Below are 8,642 nucleotides of genomic sequence, written 5' to 3' on the forward strand. Positions count from 1 at the left end.
AAAGTCGTGAACGGTAAGAGGAGTAACCATAGGAGTTTGAAGGTAAAGGTGACACTGTCAAAGCAGCAGGTGAGAGGCAGCCGCCTGAAGGACTGACAGCAGGGGAGCCCAGCCAGAAGCAGGGAAGTCAGTGAGGGATGGACGGTCATTATTGGTCTTGGAACATAAGCATTTCTTTGTCACTCAGTTGATTTTACCCCCCAAAGTCACAGTATTTACTATGTCTTACAACAAAATGGCTCAGGATCTTATTGCAAGAAGTAACCATGGAAACCCCAATTTTAGAGTCCCTCCAGACTCAAAAGGAAAATATGGGAGAAAAGGATCTTTAAAAGAGAGGAAAAAATGGAAGAAAAATATAAAGAGAAAAGTATTAAAATAAGAGATCCCCAAACAAGAATGTAAACGTTAGAGAACTAACATAGTTTTCTTTAAAATAGCCCACCCACCTCTTCAAAATAACTAGACCACGTCATCGTTGTTGTGAACTGCCCAGGGGTTGGCCCACGACTCTTGACAACATGATGCTCTGTGGAACAGAGTGCTGTCTGCTCCTGCGCCTTCCCCAGGCTGGTTGCAGATCTGCAGCCTCCAGTGGCCCCTGACACACAGTCTTTTCCACCCAGCCAACCATTTCCATGCTCTTCAGCTAAACATACCCATCACCATCACGTCCGATTTCCCTACGTATGTTAGAGAAGGCAGAAGATCAATGAAAATGCAATTTCTAATACCACACGTTGCTGCCCGGGTTCAAGGAAGGGGGAGACAGACATCGGTGAGTGGTTAAGGGAAGTCACACAAGAATAGGTCCAAAAGCACTGCTGGTCGGGTCCCAGTTCCCACGTGCACGCGTTAAGGCCAAACAAATTGGGTTTAAACCAATTTTCTTGACGAGCCTCACAGCCTTTAAAGTATCTATGTGAACAAATACCCAGTATTAGTCATGTATTACCTCATTAAGATACCTTAAAAAAGGACATGTTTTTGCTTGTGCTGAGAGGGCATTTTAAAAATTTAAATCCCTTTAATATGGGTTCTTATAGATATTGTAATAATCCATAAATTAATTCTATCAAGCAAACTTGTACATATGTTGCCATCATTTTCAAATCATTATCTTTGTACTTCAGCCCTTATCAGCTCCTCTTTTTTCCCTCCCTCCTTTTCCCTCCCATCCACATGAACCCTTGATAAATACATTAAATAAGGCGGGGGGAGAGGAAGTATTAAAGAACCAGAGGAATGTTGTATATTTTGTTAGTGCTACACTACACCCTGGCTGGCTCATCCCTTCCTTATGACCCTTTTGGGAGGGATGTCCAAATGTCTACAGATGGGCTGTTAGTCTCCACTCAGTCTCCTTCAAATGGAGAGAATTGCTTGTTTTTGATCTTCTGATAGCTGATCTCGTTGACACCTCATGATCACACAGGCTGGTGTGCTTCTTCCATGTGGGCTTTACTGCTTCCTTGCTAGATGGCTGCTTGTTTAACATCAAGTCTTTAAGTCTCCAGGTGCCATATCTTTTAATAGCTGAGCACCATCAGCTTTCTTCACCACAGTAGTTTATGCGACCATTTTGTCTTCAGCAAGTATGTCAGAAAGGTGAGTATCACACAGTGCCAGGTTATTAGAACAAAGTATTTTTGTGTTGAGGGAAAGCTTAAGTAGATGCCCAAAGTCCATTTGCTACCTTAATACTTTAACACATAAATATATGTACATAGACCAATATCCCTATCCTTATATATTAATGTATTTACATATGCACATGCTTATATTTATAGCTCTCTCTATAGCTTTTGCCTGTTAGTCCTTTCTTCTGTTTCCTTTTACTTTCCTCCTGCCCCACTATCATGTTCACCCTGCATTTGGCTCTCACTAATTCCTCTTGATTACATTACAGTGGATCAAACCCCACCAAGCAGTCTACACTCTCCTCACTGTCAATTTTAGATCATTTGTTGTTCCCTTGTCCATGAGTTTGTTGTCCTCCCATTCCATTTCCCGTCTCCTCCTCTCCCATGCCCCTCCAGCACCATCAGTCCCATTGCTTTCTCCTTGGAATTGTTTATCCTACCTATCTTATATAGATAGACACATAAAAATAAATTAATTTAAAATTTTTAAGTAAAATAATAATAACAAGGGGAAAAATGAAAATCCTATAAATAGTAACAGGTCTATCAACTGACTTTCATGAATGTCTTCCAACCAGGTCTGAAGAGATGGCAAGTATTGCTCCCAGAGCCAGAAGTCTATTTTGGGGGCTCTTTCGGTACTTGTTGACTTTGTTTCCCTTGCTGGTCTGTTGAGCTCCTTTCATGGTTTGCTACATTGTGTGTGTGTGTGTGTGTGTGTGTGTGTGTGTGTGTGTGTGTGGCGGGGGGTTTGGATGTCAGACTGGACACACTTCCCTCACTGTGCCTCCGGTGTTGTTCCCCATAGTGCTGTGGGTGGGTGAGGAGACATCATGTCTCATGTTGGGGCCAACTGTATGGCCCTCTCTGTGCATTGTCTGCTCCTCTGAGCAGGGATGTCATCCTGAAGGCACGGTGGGCCAGAATGAGGCTTTCTATCTCTCCCTCCCTCCCTGCCTATATCTCCAGTGCTGTCCTCTGCAGTACATTCTTCTAGGGAGGGTCAACACAGCTCAGATTGGGACCATCCCCGCAGGCAGAAAATTTTTTTGAAGTGAGACACAATATTAAATTGTTAACAAAACACAGTGAGCATCTTGCCAAATCATTGGAGCTTTGCAAAAAATTTATAGGAATGCTGCCCTACATAAAACAACAACTTTCAGATGGTTCAAAAGCATGGTGAGAAAGACTGAAAAGGCCTCAAAGATAAGCTGAGAGGGAAGACTAGCAACCTCGGTGAATGAAGACACTCTGGCTAAAATCCAAAAAGTGGCAGAGAAAGACCGCAGATGCTATTGATGCGGTAGTTGCTGAAGTTGGATTCTCACATGGTTCAGTGTTTTCAATTTGAAATAAATATCTTGGCTTCAACAAGTTTTCAGCTCAATGAGTATTAAATCTTTCCATTAGCCTTTTAAGCAAGATCAAAGCTAGTGAAGATGATTTTACAGAATTAAGCCTAACTGAGGACAAGCCTTAGATTTACCAACACAATCCAGAGAGCAAGGTCCAATAAAAGTAGGAGCTTCCAACTTCTGACCAGATGGTGAACTAAGTAAACATGCCACGCAGGCCCTCAATAACCAAGGTATGAGGGGCCAAAAAGACATATAGATGATAACCCTGTAATGCTGAGCTTCAGAGGAAAGGGTAGAAAATGGATTGAACTCCATAATTGGGTGCAAACTTGAGACTATTAAGAGTGAAGGGAAAAATGAACTGACAAAATAAATGATAAATTGGAAAATTGGAGTTTAGCCTTTCAATCAGGTTGCTGCTTGATGACCTCATTTGGAGGCACTATGGAGATAAACAGCTCGCTGGAGGTGGGACACACACACTCTTTGCTTGGTGTTCCTGATGACAAGACACATGGAGCTACACTAGAGCACTGGAGCTAGAGACCCCTGCCAGTGCTGAGATGTTTACAAAGCCACTGGATCCACAAGACTCCCTGCCCACTGGCCTGTGATCTTCCTGCATGTGTGAGTCTGAATAGGAATTTAGAGATTGGTATCAGACATATGAGCTAATATTGGACTTATGGACTTTATCTGAACTGGGCTGGGGAATTTTCTCAATATTCAACTGCTCTTGTATATAAAACTCTTTCTTAAACACCTATGAGTGCGACTATGGATTTGTTTCGCTAGTGCGCCCAGACTGGCACAGGCCACGTGCCATCTTGAGCCTCTGCAAGCGCAGCGTCTGGTTGAGACCATAGCCCGACAGCCCAAGGGCTCACCAGTTGCCAGCAGAGGAAGAGGAGATGCCAGTCACCTCCCCTCCCCCAGCCCAACCACACCAACCCTTTGGACAGTCCTGCCCAGTGGGCAAGAGGTCCTACCTTTCCTGGACTGATGAATCATTGTTAGACAGCTAAAGACACCAGTCAACCTGCCTTCAGTTTGTGCTACCTGGACAGAGCTATGCACAAACACACCTTCTCTATCACACCTACCAGGACACAGGTGGTGAGAGACTACAATCTGACTGACATGCATCTGTTGATTAAACACAAATACATCATTACCACAAGATCCCAGAGACAAGTTCAGTTCACACTAAGAAACAAAGGAGAGTGGCTCGAAGAAGTGCAGAGCTGGAAGACCCTTTTCGGGAAGGAATGACATTGAAACTCCTTGCTAAGGAATTCAAAAGAAAACTATTTAAGTTCCTTCAATAAACTGAGCGAGGCTGAGAAAGACCTGCAGAGAAAAATCAAGGGAACCAGGGAAAATATTTAGAAGAATTTAGGGCAACACTAGAAAAAGGAACTGACAAAAATAAATGAAAAATTAGAAATCATACAGAAAGAGCAAATAGAAATACAGATTATTGCCAAGGTTTCAGGACTACATAAAGCAGTGAAAGAGCAAAGAGTGGAATCACATCGATGGAAGGGCAAAGCAGTGAGCTTGAACATAAACCTCTCAGGACTATTGTGCTAAGGGAACAATCCGAACAAAGAAGGACAAATCCGAAGAACGTCTGAAGGTTACGTGGGCCACCACCAAGAAGAACAGCTTGCCTGTGATCGGAATTGCCAAACAGGAAAAGGAAAGAAAGAAAAGGGCACAGAAAATGTGCCTATTAGTTTTACTCTAATTTTACCCTCTGGTATGGGGATTAGAATAAGTCTCTAGAACTTCACTTCAGCCTATATAGGAAAATGAGAGTTGTTTTGAGGCTAATGTGAGATTTACTCCATTATTTCTTTCTGGCCAAACGGGTTCTCCCATGAGCCCTCACCCCGACCCCTGCCACCGTATGCTCCTAGAAGTAGAAATACCCCAGCATGTCAAGATAGACCTTCTCTGACTTTGCAGGACTAAGCACCACCCTGCAGGCCCTTCAGAGCCAAAGGGCTCCCCAGATTGCTTCAAGTACTTCAAATCGAACCTGGAAAGGCAGGTGTAGGACAAACATACCGAAAATATGCCCCTGTAAAAATAGCCCTCTAATAACAGCAGCTCTGGAGCGAGGTGGAAGTGGTAACAGATGGCTACGTCTGTCTAACTTTCCAATCCCTGAGGTTCTATGTCTCTGCTTTCCTTCCATCTCCTTTCCTGGAACACAATTTTGGCAGCCAGTGGGTCCCTTGGAATCCACAGTATCCTTCCAAAGTCATTCCGGAATTGTACAGCAAACAAGTCCAACCTACATGCTACGCAGAACCAGAAACCCAGAGTGATCACCGTGAGCCGTCCCTACAGCAAGCCAGTGACCTTGTGAGAAAGTCTCTGTATTTTAATGAAGTACATTAGATTATGATCAATGCTTAAGTACCCACAGAAGAAATTGGGCTCAATCTATAGTCAAGGTATATTTGGACAACCTTATTTGCTGATTGCCAGTGGAATGACTCCGCTCAGATGGGCCAAGTTGCCTTCATTAATCCCGCTGTGACTGACTCACTAACCTCCAGTAGGGCACCACCTGTTGGCCAGCGCCTGCCCTTACTTCTACAAAGGTCTAGAACTTGGAATAAACATTGGCTGAAGCTGATCTCCCTAATTTGCTTTTCCCAAAACAAACCAACAGTGCCCTGGAAGTTATTCATGTTTGGAAGTATTTTATAGTGATTAAAAAATGGAAAAGCAAACATTTCTGAAACTGCTCAAAACTTATTTTTGAATTCTGTTTATATAACATCTTCTGTAAGTACACTGAACTCAGCAAACAGATTGTATTCTAAAGTTTTCTGGCTTCTTTTCCCTCCTTGTCCAGTGTTTGAGGATAGAACCACAGGATGGGTAGCCACCAGCAGCAAAGATATGACGCCGAGGGGACCAGAGTCTGCTTCCTCTGCCTCTGTACATAACAGGGGTATGTTCAAGATTTTTAGGAATAACCTACTTAATATAACAAACTAAAGGGAAAGTACTATAGTTGACTAAGTTTCATATTAAAGATGGGTTTTTTTAAATAGTCACCATCAAGTTGATTTGCCTTGGGGTCCGAGTAGAACGGTGCTTCTGAGCATTCTCGGTGGTTGTTTTCCAGAAGCGGACTGCCAGGCGTATCTTCGGACGTGCCCCTGGCTGTGCTCAAACCTCCTTCCTTTCAGGTAGCAGTTGAACATGTTCACTGCCTGCACCACTCAGAGACAAGAAGAACGTAGACACAGGTTTGTATAGAGCAGTGGTTCTCACCCTTCCTCATGCCACAACCCTTTCATACAGTTCCTCACGTTGTGGTGCCCCCCCCCTTAACCATTTCATTGCTCCTTCATAACTGTCATTTTGCCACTGTTATGAATCTGAATCAGGCGACCCTGTGAAAGGGTTTTTTGATCCCCAAAGAGACTGCGACCACAGGTTGAAAACCGCTGGTGTAGAGGTTCCCAAGTCTCTTTCAAATGGTCTTAGTAGTCCATATAAAGATGAAGCTTCCTATGAGTTCTAAGAGATGAGCAGTTAGGTGGCAACCAGTTACAAAATTTAGACTAATCTGTCAATTAGGCATTCCCTAAGCTTTATGCTAGGCCCTCTAAGGGCACATCATATTATGATATGTCCACTGATATTGAGGATGTGCCCCCACCCACCACATCTAAGGAATGTCCCTGCTTAGAGGGACATAAAGAATTAACTGGAACTCCTTAGAGAAGATGCTAACACTGATGGAGCACCAAGCGTAATCAAAGATTGATGTTCTTCATCTCGTTTAATCTTCACAAGCCTTTTGATGTGTGTATTATCATTGTTCTATAGATTGGCAGGTAGTGACTCAGAGAAGCTGTGTGACTCACTCAAGATTACATGGAGTAAGTCTCTGTGTGAGCCCAGGTCTGCCTGACTCTACAACCCATGTTCTCTCTCCTTGTTCCACCAGGTTACCTCTCGATCCAAGCCTACAGCCACCAAGATGATCTGAACTCACAGCAACCAGATCTAGGGTTTCTGAGCCTGTGACTCTTAACAGAAGTCAGCTGCCTCTTCCTTCTCCCTCAGAGTGAGTTTGAACTGCTGACCTTGCAGTTCGCAGACCAGCGCTTACCTGACAGCACACCAAGGTTCCTTCATTTCTCAATAAAAGTGGCAAAAAGGAAATTCTGAGGTGATAAGCAAGGATAAATCCAAGTGGGGCTTCTGGGGTAGAAATAGGCGAGTACTTCATGGAGGAGGGAGGGTTTGAGCTGGGATTTGAAGGGATATGCGTTCAAAAGAACGAAAGCACAGTGGGGAAAATGCCAGGCAAATAAGGTGGGTGAGGTTGCGAGGAGCAGTTAATGCTGGGTGGATGGGGAGTGTGGGAGCATGGAGGTCAGGAAGAGGAGACACACGAATCTCTGCTGCCCACAGGAAGCCCAGGAAGTCAGCTACCAACGTCTCTGCAGAGCAGTCAAAGCATGTCCATTCTCTACACCTCCCTCACTCCTTCCCCATCCGCCTTTCCAAAATCTGCGTTTCTTGTCTTTTCTCCCAAATTCAAGCAGACTTGGTGAAGGTGTGAAAATCAGAATGCCTTAAAAAAGTCAGTTGACTTGCACTGTATCTTTTTCTCGCTCAGCTTCTTTAAAAAAATCTGTCTACCATCTCTAACCGTCTGAGACTGATCCTTCCACACTCTGAGAGTAGCAATTGGGACCCTGTACCTTTCGCTCCTTATAGGAGACTCTCAAGAAGCTCCCAAAAATATGTAAAAATAAGTGATGCTCTTATTGTTACATAGAACAGATAGTGCATGACTGGTGTAGTTGTTATGAATTGGGCTGCTAACCACAAGGTCAAAACTATGAGGCCACTCCTCAGGAGAGAAATGAAGCTTTCTAATTCCATAAAGGGTTGCGATCTGGGAAACTCACAGGGGCAGTTCTACTGTCCTGCAGCTTAGCAGGGAGTCAGCATGCACTCAATGGTGATGAGTTTGGTGTTTGTTGTTGTTGTTATTGAGATTGGTGTGAGAACAAAGTCCTATGTTGGAGTCACAACTTGGCTAGAGTCCTGTGGGAGAGAAGGCACCCCAAACCACACCCTCTTCCAAGCCTCTGCCAAGATCTGTATTATTCCAGAAGAAAGAGGATGGTCCTAGGGAGGCAAACCACACTGTGTGCTCCAGCTGAAAATAGGATGCGGATGGGCATGGGGGTATTGAATCAAGAAGGCACAGCCTTAATAGAATGATTTCAGCCTGAAATGAATCAGGAGACTATTAGGAAAATGGGATTATTTTAGTGGCGTCTTGGGCGGGGGTGGGGGAGGGTGTCTTTCCTTGCATCGCTGGTTAAGTGGAGAGATTAAGCTGGTCACGTGGAAATGAAGGAGCTGTGTCTCTCCTACCATCAATATGTTGTTGCTGTTGCATTTGTGGCGATGGGGTGGCCATCAACCTCCAGTGAGTTGGTTCTCGACTCCTAGTGATCCTGTTAGCAACAGGATCGGATTGCTGCAACCCCTAGTGTTCCCCGGCTGACTTTGTGGAAGTAGCCTTGGCCAAGAGACGTGTGTTAGGATTAGAAATGAGATTGTACTGGGCTCCAGTGTGAGGGGC

The 8,642-nt window shown here is 44.2% G+C and overlaps 1 pseudogene; it reads right to left on the reverse strand.

The window, feature by feature from the left end:
* Positions 1 to 5,866: 5,866 nt before the first annotated feature.
* On the reverse strand, positions 5,867 to 5,995 carry LOC142461988 (small nucleolar RNA SNORA57; annotated as a pseudogene).
* Between the last annotated feature and the right edge of the window lie 2,647 nt (positions 5,996 to 8,642).

Source organism: Tenrec ecaudatus, chromosome 11 (assembly GCF_050624435.1).
Source record: "Tenrec ecaudatus isolate mTenEca1 chromosome 11, mTenEca1.hap1, whole genome shotgun sequence".
In the NCBI taxonomy this organism is placed as follows: Eukaryota; Metazoa; Chordata; class Mammalia; order Afrosoricida; family Tenrecidae; genus Tenrec; species Tenrec ecaudatus.